This window comes from Protopterus annectens, chromosome 1.part1 (genome assembly GCF_019279795.1).
Source record: "Protopterus annectens isolate FY-2018-M chromosome 1.part1, PAN1.0, whole genome shotgun sequence".
Lineage (NCBI taxonomy): Eukaryota > Metazoa > Chordata > Ceratodontiformes > Protopteridae > Protopterus > Protopterus annectens.
The window spans coordinates 1,338,917,302-1,338,938,418 of NC_056726.1; the positions used below are offsets into that span (position 1 = coordinate 1,338,917,302).

The following is a 21,117-nucleotide window of genomic DNA, read 5'->3' on the forward strand; positions in this document are numbered from 1 at the left end:
GTTCATTATCAGCTTTATCCTGACATGGTCATATCAGAACCCTGTTCAGGCTAAAGAGCATAATCAGGTAATTAATACATTTTCTTCATTTTTCCTATCCACCAGTTGCTTTTGTGGGGCCCCCACAGAGTCGAGGATGATTAAGAGGCCCCCTTACAGCCACTAGTAGTGCAGGTATTTAAAGCTGGCGATGTTGCTGGTTTTAGTGGTGAGAATATCCACTAAGCAGGGTTTAACGAAGCCAGAGACACTTATGTCAGTGGCAAAATATTTAATGGGATTGCGAAGTCTGCTACTTGATAAAACACTGTTACTATAACCAGAGATATCTTTGAATTTTAAAGGAGCTATAAATAAGAGTTATTACCCACCTGGTTTATTAAGTATACAAAATTGTTGTAAAGCTTTCCTTAGTTTTACATAAGTTACAAAATATCAAGGTAAAATAACTTGCTGTGGTTGGGGGCCCTCCAGTAACAATGGGCCCCCAGCGACCGCAGGGTTCGCTGGTGCCTAAAGCCGGCTATGGTCATCAGCCTTAGCTTTGTGCTTCAGATTTTTCCAATTTGCTTCATAAGGTTAGATCTGTGCATGTTGTTGTTGTGTCTTTTGGCTTTTCCCAGTTAGGGGTCACCACAGCGGAACTTCCTTCCGCTAATTAGTGGCAGTTGATTTTTACGTACCGAGTTGCCAGCCCTGACGGACAACCTTCAACGAAGGTACGCCCATTTACGCATCTCTCCACGCAGAAGATGCTCTAGCTGAGTCTCGAACCGGACAGTGTCTTATTGTGAGGTGACAACGCTACCGCAGATACTGTACTAAATAACCGAACTAACACTATGCAAGATTCTTTATCACCAACAGTTCTCTAAACTGTTCCTGTTTTGAAGGAAAGTCCTTATTTTCAGGCTTGATTTACTCCTTCACATAATTTTCTGAATCCATCTTATCACATGATTTTTTAAGCGGTTTATTATACAAAATAATTCACACTACAACATGACCAATATATTAGTGGCAACAACAATTTAAAGAAAGATGACACGTGTCTTACAACTCCTCTTTTCTGAAGCAAAAATAAATAACCCTATGTGGTAGAATTTTGTGATAGTCTACAGACTTTATACTGCCTCGTTTTTTATTTTCCCATCATATTTGTTGGGGTTAGCGTGTGATAGAAATGATTTCTCACGTGAAAAATAAAGAAACCTCAGCGATAAGTCCACTACGGCAAAATGCAACTCCAACGTCGTAAAAATGCTGCTTTTAATACTGCAACTCCCAGAGTTCCATTGTCTATCACCGCTTAGCTTTTCCCCGACTGATCTTCATTGGGTGGTACTTATCGTAAAGAAAAGCGAAGCGGATTGGTTTCTTTAGGATTTTATTTAACTATGGATTGAGTTTTGTTGGTGGGAAGTAAGTCTGGATTTCTGACTATGCTAGAAGAGTGTATACTTACTTCTAAGTGCATGTATAGTAGCGCAGTGTCTGACAATGCAAGTTGTTTAATTTCTCCTTAATGTTCAGATAGAAATTATCAGTTCTGGTTGGTCCTGCATTACCATCTGCAAGTTTATTGCCGTTTACCAGCTTTAGATTTCGGATATAGGTGCAGTTGTTAGATCCAGGTACCCATAATTCTGAAATGTTTATGTTCATTATGAACATTTTGAGACGCAAGGGGTCTCAAATGAGGTTGGCTGTTCTGCATTGTTAGCTCTCGCTCTTCTTAGTGCTTATTTTTCAGGTTTAGTTGTTTAATGTGTGATGTAAATAAGAGAGACACTGGGCATACCTCTCAACTATTAGATTTTTGCCTCACACTTTCGGTTGGTCCCTCATAAAATGTTTAGTTTTCTGGCAAATCACAGAATAATGGCGTACATATGAGTTTCATATTTCCTTCAGAAAATGCATGCTATCACAAATCTTGTTCTTCTGACATGTTTTAAGTGTATAGGATTAATATTTAAAACCTATCTCTACTTTTCGGTCTTTGCTCCCTCCATCATTTTAGACTTTATCCTGACTTTTGTGGTGAGCAGTTGAGACCATGTGTCACTGCACTAATCTGTCCGATATGTTGAGCTTTATTTGTGTATCGGGTTCATGGGAGAAGGGACTTAACGTATTTCAGACTTATTTAATGTTGAACAAAACACAAAGACAAAATTTAGATCGAGCATGCTAATAAGGCTGAGTTACCTAAACATGGAAACTGTGTACGGAAAACAAGTTTATCTTCTTATCTTTACATCTAGCCTCCAATTTATCTGAATAGTGGCAGTGTCATGGGAAGGCAAATGTTCGGTGTAGGGTTGAGGTTAACACACATTACCGAGGTGGACTTCACACTAACCATGCCCCCCCCCCCCCCCACACACACACACCATCCTAACCCCACGCCATACTTTAAACAACACTTTCCATAACACTGTAGGCACACAAGGCACCCACAAACGTGAACCAACACACTACAATCATAAATCCACCCCGACCCTTTTTCTAAAATACACACTCGCACACAACACCTGTACCTTTACCTGACCCTTGCTGTAACACCCAAACACACACTTACCCTATTCCCCTTCCAACTCCCCTCTCGCCTGTTTAAATGGTACTTCGATATACCGAGTGTTCAATAATCTCAACCACCCCTAGCCCTAAAGTTTGTCGCCCAAAATGAGGTTCTACAAAACACAGTAACACCTTTTAGTATCTCTGACGTAAAATGGATGAGTACTCTATAATTCCTCCACCGTTTTAGTGCCCTTTGCAGCCAGTCCTTAATTGGAATATCTAAAAGTTACTGTTGTGTATTTGGTTTTGCTGATTGGATGTAAGGTTACTTTCTATGCTTTGGTAGCTTATAAATGGAAAGGACTTGTTGAGTGTAGTTTTAATAATAGCACACTTGGCAGATATTTTTGTACAGGGCGGCCACGGTGGTGCAGCAGTTAGCGTTGCCACCTCACAGCAAGAGGTTCTCTGGTTCAATCCTCAGCTGGGGTGCCTTCTCTGCGGAGCCTGCATGTCCTCCTCCCCCCTGTGGTCACGTGGGTTTCCACTGGGTGCTCCAGTTTCCTCCCACATCCCAAAGATATGCTGTAGGTGGATTGGACACTCTAAACTGGCCCTAGGTGTGAGTGCGTGCATGGGTGTGCCTTCTGTGGAAGGTTGGGTGCCGGGCTGGTAACTCGACACCGTAAAACTCCACTGCCAATCATGAGCGGATTGGTGATCTGCTGTGGTGACCCCTAACCTGGAAAAGCCAGAAGAAGAATATCAACTAATCTTTCCACGTGTTCTTGAGTTGTAAATAATGCAGCCCACAACAAAGACAAAACTTTCTGTGCACTGTTGTCATAAAGCTCAGTATTAATGACATAATAAGATGTCTTTTTTTCTGTGTACAACTCGGATAAATCTCTTTTTTTGTGATTTGCTCGAGAATGTAATTAAGTAGAAAAAAAATGCAGCCTATCCTGTACAAAGCAGGAAGTGGGGAGGGAGTAAGATTTAAGACAGGCAAATTGCAGAGTAATTGGACTCATAAAGTCAATAAGTCATGTAGTCTGGGAAAGGTATTTTCACATTTCAGCAAGAGTTGCAAGAAAATGTTGGTATGTTTTGTACAAAACATGAGGAAGAGAGGTTATGTGTTAACTGGATGGGATATTAACTTTAAGCAAGATGTACTTATAGGTACAAGCAAGAATGTTTACACAGGTTATGGTGTGAAGAGCTCATTGGAGTTTTTGTTTTCAAGTTATCAGAATAACTGTAAAGTAGTATACCCATTTCTTCTTAAATGGGGAAACTGCTGCACAACTTAATTTCTTTTGTCTAGTAGCTAATATGCTTTTGAATATTAAGATGCATCTTCAGTTTAAACTTCTCTATTAGAATGAGGAGACTTTATATTGAATATTGGAGGTTAGACTTGCAATTATTAAAGGCGGAAGGGCTTGGAGACTTTGCCCCTTTCTCTGTGTATGACAGGTATTTTTAATACAAGCTGTAAATGTAGGTGGAATGCTCTTGGGGGGGGGGCATGCCACAAATACCTCTTAATCATAGGTGGAACTTAAGGCTATTAGTGGATAGCACAGAAGCTACAAAAATATGCAATCAGTGTGGCAATTGTGGTACAGAGGATTAAGATTATATGTTAACATCCTACTTCCTATGGTACAGGGATTGATTCCCTCAGCCTTCATTTGCTTGCTGTATGACCCTGAGCAAGTCACTTAACTAGTCAGTACTTTGGGGGTAATTGGGAGTTTTCCTAGAAAGTACCTGTGTGAAGGTCCAGGGAATTGCCTACTCCCAGGACCATGAAGTTAGACTATAAACTTATGATGTTCTCCCTTCAACTCCCTAAAACTCCTACAGCACTCTACAACCCACTGAATTTAAGGAATGCTGACATGGCAACCTCAATCTATTCTGTGACAAAATATTAAAATACGCCAATTACTACACCTCCCATGACTTTAATACAGCACCAAGCTTCATAAATAATTTTGCGCCTGTTTACAAAAATTCATAGAGCTAGCAGTCCCTACCAGAACCATGTATCATGGGAAATTCAAAAACAAACAACTCTGGTGTTCACTGCCATAAATAAACTACGCAACAGAAAGGCAGAAACTCCTTAAATTATTTTTTATAGCCAAACCATCTTCTAAAGGATAGTATCGAAAGCATTATACAATTGTGAAAACTGTCAGGTCCATTAAAGGAACCCATGAACTTAGCCTGGCCTCTGAAGCGAAATATAATTATAAATCCTTCTTTAGCTGTATTAGAAAATTAACAAAAAAAAATGTCATGCATTGCTAAGAATGTGTTCATGGTGGCACTTCCAACCTAACAAATATTAATATCCTTGCAAAGAAATGTAGTGCCAACATCACCCTTGAGACTTCTTTTCAAAGTCCCAAAATATCTGCATCCCTTGCTCCCCCCATTATCTTTTAAAGAGAATTTACTAAAAGTGATCATCAAGACCAAAAATAGTTATTCCTTGGGACCTGACAGTATACCTATTTGCTTAATTAACAGTATTAAACATATATTTGTAGAAATACTCCTCATATAGTTTAACATCAGTTAAGTTACTGTTTTTGTCCCTGATGAGTGGTGCACTGTGTAATATCCCTCCTCTGAGCCAGTAATCAAGGAGCCTGAATACTCACCACTGACACGGGTGAGAGACGTTCACTTGGAACAAAAATAGATACACACAGTATTTCCAGATGCAGCTCTCTGCACCAAGCACAATTTCCGTTAAGAGCACACAGAGAACACAATCAGTCCAGGGTCTGGGTTCCCCTCTTTCTGTCTCTCCGTCTTTCCAGGTCCCCAAGAAGAGTCCCCACTGGCACAGCTGTAGAGTTGAGTTATCAGCCAAGTGTCCATGCCAAGTCCCCCAACACCCTCCCTGTGAAAGCAGTGCTGCAAGTAGCTGACACATACAGTCTTTGAGATTTGATTTGCACAAACTCACACCTGGGAAAGGCTGGGACAGATTTACTCCCTCTGCTACCTTTTGCCCAGACTATAAGGTAGTTACTGCCACCAGACTCCCCTAAGCCAGCTACTCTAAGGCTGTTACAAGGATACCCAATTATGAAATTAATATTAATAGAAATGGTAGTGTTTGAGCACTGCGTCAAGGCCCTTAAGAGTGGCCACAGTGTTACCATATAAATAAAAGTACTGTCAAAGGTTAAAATATTCTCTAAATGACGAGCCACAATGAGAAGTTTAAATATATTTAGTAATAATTAAACAACATGAAAATACTAAGTATCTATTTACAATAAACAGAGTTTTAGCCACAGGAAATATTAAAATAACACAGATGAGCAGATTCATACAGATACAGAAAAACAGTACTTGACTATTCCATGGTTACTTACTAAAGCAAGACAAGGTAAAGTAGGTGAAATATCCTTCTATGTCAGGTTCCAAAAACAGACTGCTCTGAGACTTCTGTCTCATCTAGTATTAAAATGTCATTTCAGTCCTGGATTACAGAATGGCATCACATACATACATCTGATCATCTGACTTCTGGTTCCCATGCTACTCCCCTTTACTAGAAACTGAACCATAATCTTGCATATATTTGTTACCATACATACAGATAGTGCTTTGCTAAGATGTGTTACAGCATCCGGAAGCCATAAAACAATTTCAACACTTCCACCCTTCCAGCAATTACTTCACTGCTGAAGACCATACAGCAGGATTCCTAGTCCTTGTTTTCACAGACATTTTGTCTCTGGCTGCAGTCAGAACTGAAGATGCAATTTTATGGCCTAAACCAGATAATTTAATTTCGGGATATTTTTCTAAAAATTAACTGGGGCCAAGCTTAATCTCTCCTCTTCCAGTATTGTCTGTTATAATATATACATTTAATCAGTTACAATAGTACAGTCTAACATACATGTATATTTCTTTTCTGTCCAGCAGGAGACACTGTTGGTACATTTTTAACACAAGCAGGTTTACAAATACGTTTCCAACACCAGCACTTGTGCAAATCAATTTGATATACAAATGACATATAATTCTTTACAAAACTCCAGCTAGCTGTGCTGGCATATATTACACATCCACTGCCATATTTCTCCGAGCATAGCTGGCAATACTTCACATCGTTACACACTGCAGTGGTGATGTCCCTCCTTAAGGGTGGTCCTGCAACTGAAGTAGATTAATTACAGACCTGTCAGTCATATAAGCCTCATCTACAAAGGCATGGAATGTATTATAACTGACCTTATAAACTGGGATATCAACCCCAACAGTTAGTATTTACCTTTCACAAAGCCAGTCTATTTGATCTGGTAAACTTCTTTGAAAGGGTTAAGGAGGCTGCAGATGGCAGCCCTGCAATACACACTGCATATATTGACCTGGCTAAAAGCCTTCAACAACATTTTCATGCTGCTGTTATACAAAGCTAAGTGCTTTGTAAATTGACTCATATGTGGTAAGGCAGCTGCCTCCAGAGAAAGTATGAATGTGACCAGTAGTGTCTCTCAGGGCCTAGTACTGGCTCCTCTCATTTTTGGTATTTTCTTTTCCGATATCCAAACAGAGATGACTGCCAGTTGGGGAGGGCTTGGTTGCCCGTGTTAAGTCTCCCTATAACAACCAAGCCCTCCAGAATGAACTCTTGGTGTATTAAAATAGGCTCAAACTAAATATTAAAAGGTGTAGTATTATCAGTTTTGATAGACAACCTCTGCCCTCATTATAAATGTAGTCAAAGACATAGTTATTTGGGTTGATAGCGCCCTTTCTTTTGACTGTTATGTAAAAGGGCTTGTCAGGAAGTCCTTTCAGTTAACCTGGCTTATTGCTTAAAGAATATAAAGGTCTAAAGAGGTAATCTCTCCCTTATAATTAATCAAGTCAGTTATTGAGTAAAACGCTCCTATGGGATATATCTCATTAAACATATGAAACTGTTAAAAGGGCTTCAAGGCTCCTAATCAGAAAGCTCACAGTCCTAAAGTCTGTGAGAGATCAAGGAAGACTGGATGCTCTGTCCCTTTATTCACTGGTCTACAAATGTTTGAGGGGGAGATTTCTGTCTTGTTTACTGTGCCATCAGAGACTCAGTTGTCATGGGCTTCCTTTTTCTCCACAAGTTAGATACTTCCAGGGGTACTAGAATAAGGGAACTAAATCTTCACCAACAGTTAAAGCACAGTAGAGGGCCATGTTTATAACTAGCATCTCCTAAACCTTTGGAATAAATGTCCCTTGCATGTTAAGCAGGGCAACTTGCTATTTTCCTTTAAACGTAAACTAGGTAAATGGATGACTATCCACAAATTCACTCTGGGATTGACTGGTATGTCCTTCCAAGAGAAAGGAGTTGTGGCTTGAGAGAGGATACAAGAAGGAGGGAATGGTCATATGATTCAGTGGCCTTAGAATATCTGTGAATCAATAAAATATATGAATACAGACTTTTGAGACTTACTCTAAATCTCGTCTTCAGTCACTTGATATTCATTCAAAATTATTTAAAAAATAAGTTTTATTAGATCAGCAAATTTTAGAAACATTGTTTTCTTGTAGACACTAAGCCAGTGACTGGAGCACCTTGTGACCAGAGACTGTCTTATGGAGTGAGAATTAAAGTGGCCAGTGCAGAATAAATAAGAGTCCTAAATGGGGTATAAAGAACATGTGATCCTTGAAATTGCTAGCCATAGTGACTGATTATTTTCCAGAACTCTGCTGTAGTCCTCTGTCATTAGGCCATGACCTCAAGGATTCCTTTCTTCAAAATATCCCTCCGTTAACTGTACAACAAATGCAAAATTCAGAGGATGTGGAGGTAGCAGTTAATAAACCTTAAGTGGGAGAAGGCCCTTAGAAATGGCCTGGTTTCAGAATTCTGCAAGAAGTATCATATGCTCCCTCTTCCTCTTGAGAGTTTACTTATTCCTCCCCTGAGCTGTGGCACCATCTTTAAATACTAAAAACCTCTGCCTGACTATACTATGTTTCTGTCTGTCCCACTGGCATCCCTCAGTAGTGTGCACAACTGTAAGTACCATTTGTGATGTAGAAGATTCAATGGAATCTGTTTCTGTTTAATTTATTTTAAGAGGCTGTGCACTGGTGTGTGAAAACTTCTGCTAAGCAACTTGCTTAAGCGTATAACCCCACCTGTACAATTTCTATGCTGTCTCAGTCATTTCCTAATTAGAGTGCAGTTGTGGGTTTGCTTACTTTAAGGAAGTAATCACCTTTTACTGATATAAACTTGCTGCATTTCACTGTTTACAATTTGGAAATACACTGTTTCAGCTTGACTTAGTCTAATTTTATTAAACAGCTTACTAGAACACATTGTTCTCACTGCTTTTAAATTAAGTGTACAACTTCACCTGTAAAATACCTGTACTGTTTTGGTTATTTCCTATTTAGTGTGCAACTATAGGTTTAATTACTTTAAGGAAGTAATGACCTTTTACTGTTAAACTTGCTGCATTTTATTGTTAAACTTGTTGCAACTGTTTACAATTTTTTTTCCACTCTGGACGCTCTAGCAAAACATGTACAGGAGCATCCCCAGCACAGCTTTTGTTTTCAGATTATCGAACAGATAGAACATGATCCTAGGGGAGGGTCTTTCAATTTGATGTTAGAAATCCGTGAACTTTTGTGGCAAATAAGGCTGAACGCTAATAGCCCTCCAGGCCTGAACGACATGAGTTCTTTAGCCTGTACTAAAGTACAGGAGCCTTCAGAGATATTTTTTTCTTATCTTACGTTATACGAACAGTTGTAAACATTAGGATATATCTGTTTATAACATTTTTGTTAACAGCATTTGATTCACTTTATGCATCAAGATCAAGTCTTAAGATTATTTATTAAATTGGTTATAAGGAGAATCCATATGCTACTTTGAATGTACAGTGTTAGGTTGCCGTATGTTCACTTTAAATGTTTTTGAATGTTTTTTTAGTGTTTTAAAGTCTACTTTAAACATAGTTCCTTTTAGGAATGTTTCTTAGTAAACAAATGTTGACATTGAGTTTTTACTGATGAGTCTTCTGTGTTTTAATAGTGTGCAATTTTAGGTGTCTGCTCTTTAAATCTTTCATTAATTTAAACATGTGATTAAGTTTGTATTGGTATATATGACTACTGATTTAAAGTGTCAGTTTGTCTGAAGTTTTACTCAATGTAGTAAGACGAAAACGCTTACTTAACTTGTTTTGGAGCAATAAAACTGACTTCTTGTGGAGTATTTTGGAGCCAGCGGCTTTTTTATTTTATTCACGTTTATACATCCCCTAACTTTTCTCCACCCAGCGCCTCTCCAGTCACAATACACCTAAGCCAAAGACCACCCACCTATAGATCTACATCACCCCAAACATCCACCTCTCCTACAATGCTGTGCATAACATCTCTCACTATAACCCCATTTGCCCTACTAATCTCTCTCTCTCTGTCTCTGTCTCTCTCTCTCTCTCTCTCTCTCTTCTCTTACCTATCTCACACTTTTTCCCAACCCTTATCATAACCATCACACACACTCCACTACATCTTACCATCAACCTCACTTCCCATCCTACTCATCTATCTCATGTTAACTCTTTACCTCTAACCCAATCTATTTTTTCAAAGCAAAACTGCTCCCAACCCAAACCCCCTGTACTCCCCTCTTAAATGTGGTACCAGAAAATCACTACACTTGCCCAACACACTGCCTCACTCTTCTACTCCACAACATTTCTCTCTCACTAGTCGGCGACATCCAGCCCAACCCCGGACCCATCTCTAACATCAGTCTCACCAAACCCTCCACTCAACCCACAAACTGAAAGTCCATTCGCACAACACTTAAATGCACAAAGCCTAAAAAACAAAATCCCTAACCTGAATGCCTGGCTCTCCCATAACCACCCCGACATTACCGCCATTTCTGAAATATGGCTGAAAACATATATAAAAATAGCGAAATCCTACCACCAGGTTTCCAGATCATTTGCAATGACAGAGCCCACAAAAAAGGTGGTGGAGTAGCAATAATCTACCCCACCTCCCATACCATAACTCCCTACTAAAATAAAATACCAGCCTTTGCCAATGTTGAAATTATAATAGGTTTACTAAAAATAAACAACCACAAGTCCATGTGTATCGCTGCCCTCTATATTCCCCCTGGTGACAATATCAAAACTCTTGAAAACATCCTGTACTGGTTCTCCTCCAATATAAAAAAATGAAACCTGTATACTCGGTGATGCCAACATCAGCTGGAATACTATTAACTCTGAAGCCCCATCCCACACAATTGACCTGTATAACTTCTCCCAACTAATACAGTCTCCAACCAGGCCAAATAAAGATGGTACCATCATTGACTGGATCCTAACAACTCACCCAAACCTTATCACCAAAGCCAGAACATTACCTGATCCTCTCAGCAATCACATACCAGCCTTCGCCGACTGTCTCCCATCTCCACTGCATAAACAACACCACTACATCCAAACCCACAACATCTCCTCTTTCAACCCTCTAACTTTCATCAAATGCTTAAAGTGTACTGACTGGTCCCCCTCTAAAAATCCTTCCTCTAGACTATGTTGTTTCCTACTTTAACCACTCATTCCTAACCCTTCTCTATCAGCAAGCTCCCCCTCAAACCAAATGCATCAAAACCAATCCCATGACCATGGCTATCAAAAGATACTAAACTAGCCTTGCGCCAAAGGGACAAAAAATGGAAACAATATCAAAAACATAAAACCCCTAACACCCTCCTAGAGTATAAGCAGCTACGAAACTCCACAAAAAAACTAATAATTAAAGACTGCAAAGCCCACTACTCCAAACTCCAGTCCTTGCACTCAACAAATCCCAAAAAATTCTGGGACTCCATCTCATCCGTGCTGCATCCTGGCAACAAAGAAAACCCCTGCCCAAGACCCCAACCTCTCCAATTTTGAAGCAGCCAGCCAGGTCAAGTCATTCTTCATAGACTGAATAGCTAAACTGTCAGCCTCCTTCCCACCCCTCCTCCAACACCACCACCCCAGTCATCAACTTTCCTCCACATCCTTCTTCCTCAAGCCCATCCCCACAAGCACTATAAAAAGACTTCTCAAACTCAAACCCTGTCGCAATGCACCCGATGATTTTCCACCACCTTCCGCAAACTGCATTGCCTTTCCCATCTCTATTCTTATAAGTAGATCCATACAAGAATCCTGCTTCCCCTCTATCTGGTGGCATGCTTACATCACCCCCCTCCACAAAGGTGGCAAAAATACTGATACCACCAACTTCAGGTCTATTGCCATCCTTTCCCCTCTTTCTAAAATACTAGAGAAAACAATACAAGCACAACTCATGACACACCCAACACGAAACAATCTCCTCTCCCCTACCCAACACTGCTTCCGCCCTGGCCATAGCACCATGACTGCCCTTCTTTCCTTTCTTGAAACCTTAAACCTTGAACGCCACTCAGGCAAATTCATATCCAGACTATTCCTAGATCTGTCAAAGGCCTTTGACACCATCTCACACACCCTTCTTGTATCCCAACTGTCCACCCTACACCTCTCTCCCACCACCATCACCTGGTTTTCCAGCTACTTGTCCAACCACCAACAAGCTGTCCAATGGAAAACTTCAAACCCCCCCCTTCCTTCCCACACCCACAGGTGTCCCACAAGGTTCTGTTCTTGGCCCTCTTCTCTTCAACATATTCATTAACAACTTTCACCAATCCATCCCAGACTTGTCTATCATCCAATATGCAGATGACTCAACAATCATCTGCTCAGCCTTCTCCCCCTCTGAGCTCCTAGCAAAAACCCAGCTAGCCTTTTCCAAAACAGAAACCTGGATGCAGTCTAACCATCTGGCACTAAATGCAAATAAAACCAAACTAATGTTTTTTCCCCTACCAAAAACTCCACTGACAAATCCATATTCACCATATGGAGCCAAAACAAAACACCCTCTTTGAAATCATTCCCAACACCAAGCTTCTTAGCATCATTACTGATGAACTAAAACTTGACACCCACATCCGCTCTGCAATCAAGAAAACCCACCAAAAGTTAGGTCTCCTTTATAGGCACAACCACTTCCTAAGCCCTTCTACCCGTCAAAACTCTTGCATCCACCTTCCTACTCCTCTCCCTTATGTATGGTGCCCCTCTTTTCACCAATCTCCATCTTAGCCCTCAGTCCAAACTTGAATCCTGCTACCACAAGATCTCCAAATTTGCAACCAATTAAAAAACTCATCCCACCACTGAGATTCCATCCTCACCCTCCGCTAGCTTCAACTCCCCAACTACTTCCTACAGCTCACCATTTCTCACAAGTTCATCTTTAAACCTGCCAACTGCCCAGCTCGCTTCTTCCTTAAAACTTTACATTCCCAACTGCTCACTCAGATCCAAAAAACAAAATCTCCTTTAGGTCCACAAACCTGCATGACCTCCTGGCCATCTACTGCTGTCCCACTCCTTAGCTAAACAGTGGAACTCTCTCCCCACACACCTACGCAACCTACCTAACCTTACAAATTTCAAATCTCAGCTACTCTCTCATCTTTCTTCTAAATGGGAATGCCCTTGCCACGCTCCCGACTTAACCCCCCCCCATTCCACCTTGACTGACTCATCCAACTACCTCTACTATTACTTCATCCCACCCAAAACAATCCCTTCCCTACCAAAAACTATTTTTCTCTCTAATATCTATTGTGCTATACTCTCCAATCTCAAATATACTATTACCCTCTCCTTGTATAATCTTTTCCTAACCTACTAATGGCTAGTAGCTATATATTTTGAAATGTTAAACCTACAGTTGAGTTTACAACAAAAATATTCACTTTATGTAAATGTTGAAATTTCTGTATTGAATTATGTCTTTCATTTTTGTAACATTGTGACAAGCCGATTGCAAATTTCATGGAGCTTATCTGTAAATGTTTAATTAGCTGTATGAACTATGTCCTTTTATAACATGTGAAATGTAACTTGCAAGTATTGTGGAGCTTTTCTCCCCGGGCCTCCACTGAAAACGGGCTCTTCTTGGCCCAGTGGACTTCCCCGGTCATCAAACTTAAATAAATAAGTAAATTAAATATGCCTCTCTTTGCAGCACTAGTTAGGGGATTTAATATAGTACAGAATGAGTTCAGCTATTAACCAGAATTATGCCCTCTCAGTCTTTGTATGTAAAGAGTTCAAAGACTTTCGCCTACAAAATCCTGACAATAAAATGTTTATTTGCATAACTGTATTCAAGCTGATATATGCTGGGTTACAATTAATTCACTGAGACTAAGTTGTCTTCATACCTGGCTTTATGGCAGTCACTTTCTTTGGAAAATGTACTTAATTTTCCAATGATCCATTTTCTAAACTGTTTGTCATGGTAGTGGCAGACTGAGCATGGTAGACCATACTTTCCAGTCCATCGCAACAGTCTTTGTCTTATCCAGGGGATGAGATATGATCCCTCCAAGGTTCACTTGGTCTGCCTATGTCTCATCCATCTTCCTTGGGAGATGTTTAGATGGGCTTCCTCATAATATACCTTAGCAGCTCCCTTTAGTCTAGAGAAACATTGATTGGTGCATCTCCTCACCTTGTCATGGAGGGTGTGCCCAACTACCCTGTGAAGGAATTTAATTTCACGTGTGAGAATCCTTGCAGAATTTTTTTAAATCTTTTTTCTCCCTGTTACCTGCTGACCATGAAACCTTGCCTTTGATCAGTCCTACATCACCCCTTAAGTGAGAACAGATTACTGAGTGGGTCGTGCACACAGCCATTGTTTTTATTTCTTTCCATTGTCATAATTTCACCCCCCTGGTGGCTGGAACACTTGCATTGCAGTGGTGGTGCCTTGCAGTTTCTAAATGTCATGTGTACGTGCTGCAACACTATCCCAAGCCTCACACTTTCTGGTCTTATGAGCACTGTGAATGTGCATAGCTCCAGTTGCATATGACCAATTGGCCTACTAGGAGCAGCATCGCTCTCACTCTTAAGACGAGTGATCCTGTATAAGTTGCTCACTTCCATCTTTCCCTTGTGAGTTGTTCCAGCATCTGAGATGCCAACTGATGTTCAGTCATAGTCAGGGATTTATGCTTATAAGCTACAGGGACAGGGCTGTGAGACCGAGTGTCTGAATATGGTAGTAGTTATGGAGAATGTGACTGTCATAGAAGACTAAAAGCAATTTTCCACTTGGATTCAGCTCAGTCCTCCCAATCACGCTACTCCAGATATCTCCATCACTTCCCATGTGAGCATTGAAGTGTTGCAGTCCCAGAAGAACTACAGTACTGGTAGGCAGTACCCTATCAAGCACTGCCTTCACAGCCTCTATGAAGGTCAGATGCTCCAAATAGCTGTTTTTGTTTTTTCCAGCTCAGTCATATTGAGTCAACCCTGCCATTTACTTCCACAAGTTCCAGTTGAATGACATCCAGCCAGAGGCACCTGAGGATCCCAGCACCTACATGCAGCTTTGTCCAAAGGTCAGCTCCCAAGAGGAAGAAAGACCACCCCAAATCAAGAAGTCTAGTTCCAGAACCACTGTTCTGTGTAGGTGTAAGACTAAATTTACTTTGCACTTTACAAACTCCTGAACAAGCCTTTGCTCCTTTCCAAGCAAAGATGTCATTCCAAGTCCTAGGTACCAAATTCCATTGACAGCATCTTGTTTGTACTAACTCATTTCATTCCTGCATGTCACTTGACTGGCATCGCACTTTACTCCCACCCTTCACCTTGTGGATTTTGACTTTTACTGATTCATGGTTCTGTAAAAATTGTAGTGACAGCAAACTGTCCCTAGCCTCACTGGTAAATTGGCATTTGACACTGGTATTTCTTTTTGAAAACCACAACAAAATTTGGATTCTTCAAAGAGTGGATTATCCTCATTAAACAAATTTACTGCACCCAAGGACTGTATGCAAGATAAACACTATATTAGGCCCTGCATCAGGGTTTGTAAAGGTGCTAGACAAGGACTCCTCATCTGCAGGTTCACGTGATTTTGATGACCTAGCATCAGTTAGTGTTTCAAGCAGATGACAGGGCTGTCAGGAAGTAATGGTTTTGCCCATCTTTTGGGGGAGGGTGGACAGTGCCAGCTGTATACTGTGTAAGTTCCTCTGAGGAGGGGTTGGGGTGCTGATAAGTGGCCTGAGGATTGGCATTAGCTTCACCAAACCACTAACAGGTGGTAGCCTTCGAGATGGGTAGACAAGACTGTATAGTCCTGTGGAGAAATGTTGTGAATCTCTGCAGGGATGAGAACGGCACTACCCCTTCCAGGGGTGAGGTTAGACCATTAAAAAACACTGTTAATTGCCAGGATGCCACCAAGGACACAAAACACCCTCAATTGTGCCTGAAGGACATGCCCCAGAATAGTTTTCAAACCAACACTTGGGGTGGGGAAGTCCCAGTATGCAGGAAGTGAATGGACTATGTATAATTAGAGGGATAGTTGATGATTGATAGGAACAGGTGCAAAAATGGTGTAGAAAAGAAAAAAAAAAAGATTCCCCATGTCTCCTTTTTGAAACCCTGTCTCCCAAACCAGGTGATATAAACCTTGTTCACACATGGTGAATCTAAGCAAAACAAGCAGTAGGTATAAAGTAATCCTATATACAGATAATAGCATATTAATGTTAAGAGAGATTTTCATCTCTGCAGCCTTTCAGATTGCCTTCAGATTTATGCAGATATCCTGTTTAAGGTATTATCTCCATCCAAGGCTATTAAGGAAGTTATGGATTTTAACTGGACTAGGCATAAGCTAAGCTGACTGCTGACCCTTTGGATATCCCAAGTGTAAATTAGACCACATCTACTTAAGAGCTGGAAATCATCAGGATTAAGTGGTCAAGCATCATCTTGTCCTTACCTGATAGGGTCTTGATGACAATCACTTTCTTGTCTGTTATGCCATAGTATGACCTTAGCAGTTACTCCAAAAATAGTCCATATCAGAATTTGAAGCAAAGTGTTATCTGTAGTTTATTCAAGAGAATAAGTCTCTGACACTTGTAGACACAACTAACTTGAAACAAATTCTAGCAAACATAATCTTAGATCTTGGAAGCCCAGCATAGAGTACTAAATTTCTAGTTCTAATGTCAGGATTTGATGTCACCACTTTGGCAACATATAGAACTGGGCAACACTGCATTTGCTGAACTTTTATCTACCCGAGTCATCAAGTCTCACAACACAGCAGCCTGGTCACATCAGCCCGAGTGTAGACATTTATGAAATGCATGAACGTGTCGTTTTTATGAAAGAATATGAAATGTAATAAATGCCCCCCCCCCTTAATTTGTAGTTCTCACTACAAAGTCACTGCACCTTGAGGAGTGAGTGAACAAAGACAGGATTGCAAAACTTGTCTTGCTATTCTTTTAGGTGCACTATCTTGGATCACTCATAACACACTGTTATGTAAATACATGCAGCAGTAGCCTTGTCGCATAACAGCAAGAGGTTCTCCCGTTCAATTCTCAGCTGGAGCGCCTTCTGCGTGTCCTCCCCGCAGTCGAGTGACATTCGAAAGACATACGTGAATGGGCATGCCTTCGTTGAAGGTTGGGCATCAGGCTGGCACCTCGGCACTGTAAAAATCTACTGCCAATCATTGGCAGACCGGAGTTCCGCTGTGGCGGCCCCTAGCCAGGAAAAGCCGAAATAAGAACATGATCTTACTTTACCTTAGAGTGATCAAGGAAATAATGAAAAAATACTAGCTTAAGCTGTCACGTTCAAATACTGTGGCTCAAGCTTGGGTGATATGAGCAAGTGAATGTGAGCCACTTAGTAGAGCAAATCTGCAGGGCTTCCCACAGCAGCTATGGACTCCTTTAAATGCAACTGGAATACCTGTGGTTTGATCCTGGGATCTTATTTATTGCCTGCTGATAGATGCCTACAGATATCTCTGTGTTCTACTGCAGAGTGTGTTACTTAGCGCTAATGGGAGCTATTTGTGGGAAATGCAGTGAAATTCATGCTTCAGACATTACTCATGGAGACAAACCCATCTGAGAACAATATGGCATTTCCTTAGTCTTTATAAGAAAATGAAAGGACCACTTATGACAGCCTCTTCATCATCATAGGAAGTAATTTAGAATTATTTGCCTTATTTCGGAATTCCTTACCATCAGTTTGAATCATAGTGCAGGCACTGGTTCTGTAAAACAGTCTGACTCCAACAGAAATGTCTTTGCAATCCTCGTGGAACATTGTATGGCTGAGACCCAGATTCATGTTTATTTTTATTTATTTTATTTTATTTATCATTTTGTTGACCGGGAAAGTCCGACTAGGTTCCACAGAGCCTGTTTTCAGTGGATGCCCAGGGAGAAATGCTCCAGATGCATGTCTTTGGAATGTGGGAGGAAACTGGAGTACCCGGAGGAAACCCACGCGAACACAGGGAGAACATGCAAACTCCACACAGAAGGCACCCCAGCCGAGAATCGAACCGAAGAACCTCTTGCTGTGAGGTGACAATGTTAACCACTGTGTCACACAAGATATCTCGGAGTCATCATATTTTATTTCCATTTGTTAACTGGGTGAAAGAACTGGTCTGCTGACCTTTTTTAGTCATGACCTGGGCTCGTAAAAACAGTTACGAAATGTTTATAGAAAAAAAAACACTGAGATATAGGGAGTATATAAAGCAGCGGGTATATTTACAATGATAAGTAACGTACTATGAAATATAGTCCTAAAAATTAATTTAGTGGAAAAGAGAAAAACAAGAAGTAGAAGAGTTTACTCACAAAATGTACAAATAAGTTTGTGTTACTGATGTTAACAACTGGCAAAATAAGTTAATAAAATAATTAAACCTTTAGCTATTGTTACAAAAACAAGTACACTTGTATTGTGTCGAGCCTAGTTCCTCTCTACATACTAGAAGAATTGTGATTGCCATTTAGTGAGCAGTTTCTTAAATGTCCTGGCCTTCCAAATAAAAATATAGGGGAAGTAATAGGTGAAGGGATATAAGTGGAAAAGGAGGAAGAAGCTCCATTCAGGGAGAAGTGTAAGCATTGCTTGCATTTTAGTAAAACAAAATACCATCAGTTATCAAATCTTGAATTACGTACAGAAAATACATGTAAAGTCACCTTTTTTCATTGAGTAATTTCATTCTCATTAGAAATGCAGTCCTGTAACTTCAACAAAAATTTTACAGATTTTTTAATAGAAAAAATAGATTTCACTAGAACTCTTAGCTGAGGAATAATAGAAAGTTATTTAATATTATACTTTAAATGATTTCCAATTTGGAGTCAGCCTACCCAGGGACATCATTTTTTTATTTTTCAGGTAATGCATCCGTTCGTTGTAATTCATAGCCCTGAAAAAGTGGAGTCTGTGACATGGGAATCATATCTGTGATAGGAAACCTAAGTAACATGCCACTTGTCTCTCATTCCTCCTCAAAATTCCAAACAGCACACCACTTCAAAACTACCTTCTAAAATTCTTTGAACTTTGAACACTTAACAACAATATGAACCTCGTCTCACTCTTTAGTAGAACACCTCCAACATTAATCCAACTGGGAAAACCTAGCTATAATTTGAGAGCCATCTGAAATGAGTAATGTCGAATCTTGTAATCAGAAAGTTGCAATATGGTGGAAGGAAGTAATACCAAGGGGTGTTTTAATAACCTTCTTCCTCCAGGGATAAAACTGTGCTCACTATAAACTTCTTTCTTCCAAACATTCCTGGGTAGATACACAGTAATACCCCCAAGTACCATATAAATCTTAGATGCACAAATATGATCCAGGTCTTCCAGGAGACTTTCTCCCAATAAATCTACAATGGGAGAGGTATCCTATAACTCTTGGCAGTTTTAAAGTCTTTTAGCAACCTACCCCTAAGTCTGTTATCCACCAACTTCGGATGGTGTAAAACCTCCCCTAAGATGTCTTCCTGTATTAACTGCATCCTAAAAGGTTTTCTGTTTTATTGGCAATTGTCAGTAAGTCAGTTTGGTTAAATTCACGTTGGTCTTTCTGAAACATTAGGCACATGTTGGATATGTTGTGGGACCAGTCAAGTCAGTTTTCTTGCACAGTTTCTAGTCATGTTCCTACCTGACCTTGCACTGGACGGACGTGGAACATTATATTTGGTAACAGTTGGCTTTCCTTTTCCGGTCAAAAGGAACAAAGAATCAGTAATATCAGTCAGGAGAGTATCCCAGACTAGTCAGAAGCATGCTGGTTATGACTGCCAGGCTGATTATTTGATGCTGGAAGCCAACTGATGACTGAAACTATTTGCATCTACTACAGGGAGCGTTTGGTTGCTATGTTGCTGAATTTGCTTGACTGTCACCAGCAGATGGAAGTCTTTGCTGTTGATGCCACCTCCTGAATCATCACAGAAAGACCTGCAAGTTGTTTCCGGGTTTTTAGTTGTTCTTTTATGTCTGTTGTGAATTCCGCGGTGGTACAGCGGTAGTGTTGTTACCTCACAGCAAGAGGTTCTCCCGTTTCGAATCTTAGCTTGGCTTGGGAGTGCCGTCTGTGTGGAGTCTGCATGTCCTCCCCACGGTTGGGTAGCGTTCAAAAGACATGCATGCATATATGGGTGTGCCTTCGTTGAAGGTTGGGCGTCGAGCTGGCACCTCGGCGTTTCATAAAAATCTACTGCCAATCATTAGCGGACCGGAGTTCCGCTGTGGCGACCCCTTACCGGGAAAAAGCCAAAAGACAAACAAACTTTTATGTCTCTTGTACAAGTATGTTAAATCTTTATTTTTACTCCATGGACAGGTAAGATTTTTATAGAAATCTGAAAGTAGATGTAGTTGTTTCCTTTCTTTCTCCTAAGCATGTGAAGAAAAAAAAATAGCAGCAACAGCCACATTGTCTCCCGACAAAGAGCACAAGGTGGTAGATGGATTTGACCATATGTACGTCTCCCAGCCCAACAATTATAATCATTAACTAATTACCTCACTTGACTTATTATCAGAGATTTACTTTAAAACAACTGGAGGATACTCTGCAGTTATTGCCTGGTTCACACATTGAAAATAAGCTCTTGAATCTGACCACTACTGCAGATGCAATAGACTTATGCGACAGTGTGTGCTTGTAATGCAGTGAATCCCTTCCTACTTCTTGAATGTACAGCTCTTATTATAAGGAGATGTTCTCAGGACTCCTCATCTTTCTGATGTGAAGGCTAAGCTTCTGGGTGCCTCTTTGAATTCAAAGACCTTGTTTGAGAAGCTTACTGGGGATCTACTTACTGAATGAGTAGAAGGCAGTATTGAAGTAAATGTTTCAAGCCCCTCCACTTCTTGATTTCAGTAGCACTCACTATGCCATTTTAAGAGTGCAGTGGTGTACTCTGCAGTAAAATCAGGATAAGAGGTTTTAGTATAGATTATAAAAGCAAATGTTTCAGTGCCCCAACACTTTTATACAGGCTTCAATGTGACTCATTGGTTCAAGTCTGTCTTACACAGTGCCAATGTGTGA

General features: G+C 40.4%; 1 protein-coding gene across 2 annotated transcripts in view; it reads left to right on the top strand.

Annotated features, from left to right (window-relative positions):
* The first annotated feature begins 1,291 nt into the window (after window positions 1–1,291).
* Window positions 1,292–21,117, top strand: part of HDHD2 (haloacid dehalogenase like hydrolase domain containing 2) — a 564,975-nt gene continuing 545,149 nt past the window's right edge. The window contains exon 1 of one of the 2 annotated variants that reach the window (XM_044081827.1): window positions 1,292–1,422. The gene's annotated coding sequence lies outside the window, so the exon portion shown is untranslated. Of the gene's footprint in view, window positions 1,423–1,615; window positions 1,635–21,117 lie in introns of those variants that run through there. The other variant, XM_044081837.1, reaches the window with a different exon arrangement.